Raw genomic sequence first — 365 nt, 5'->3', positions numbered from 1 at the left:
TTCGTAGTTCAAAGCTACTGCAGAAACACCAGTATTATTCGCTTGCGACGGGCCACAGATTGACGTCCTCCGTCTGATCACTCCAGCGCCGCATGAAGCACGCCGGAAACGTGCCTCGACAAAATGCTACCCCCGATTCCCTGCCGTCATGTCTGATCGTGTTCAGCCCGGTCACAAGTGCGGCAGAGCGAAAAGCCACGCCTCCCCCCGTGTTCTCTGGCCAGTGTGACCAGGACCCTTCTTTCCTTTTAAAGCTTCCATTACATTGGCCTGATCACATGGAGAATTTGCCGCACGAAAGGCATGGATGCTGGGCGAATTTTCGGGGCGCAATCACACCACAACATCTGGGAAGCATAGCGCAC

This window comes from Gekko japonicus, unplaced genomic scaffold, assembly GCF_001447785.1.
Source record: "Gekko japonicus isolate JY-2015 unplaced genomic scaffold, Gekko_japonicus_V1.1 scaffold680, whole genome shotgun sequence".
Classification (NCBI taxonomy): Eukaryota; Metazoa; Chordata; class Lepidosauria; order Squamata; family Gekkonidae; genus Gekko; species Gekko japonicus.
Note: the sequence above shows the minus strand (reverse complement) of the source record.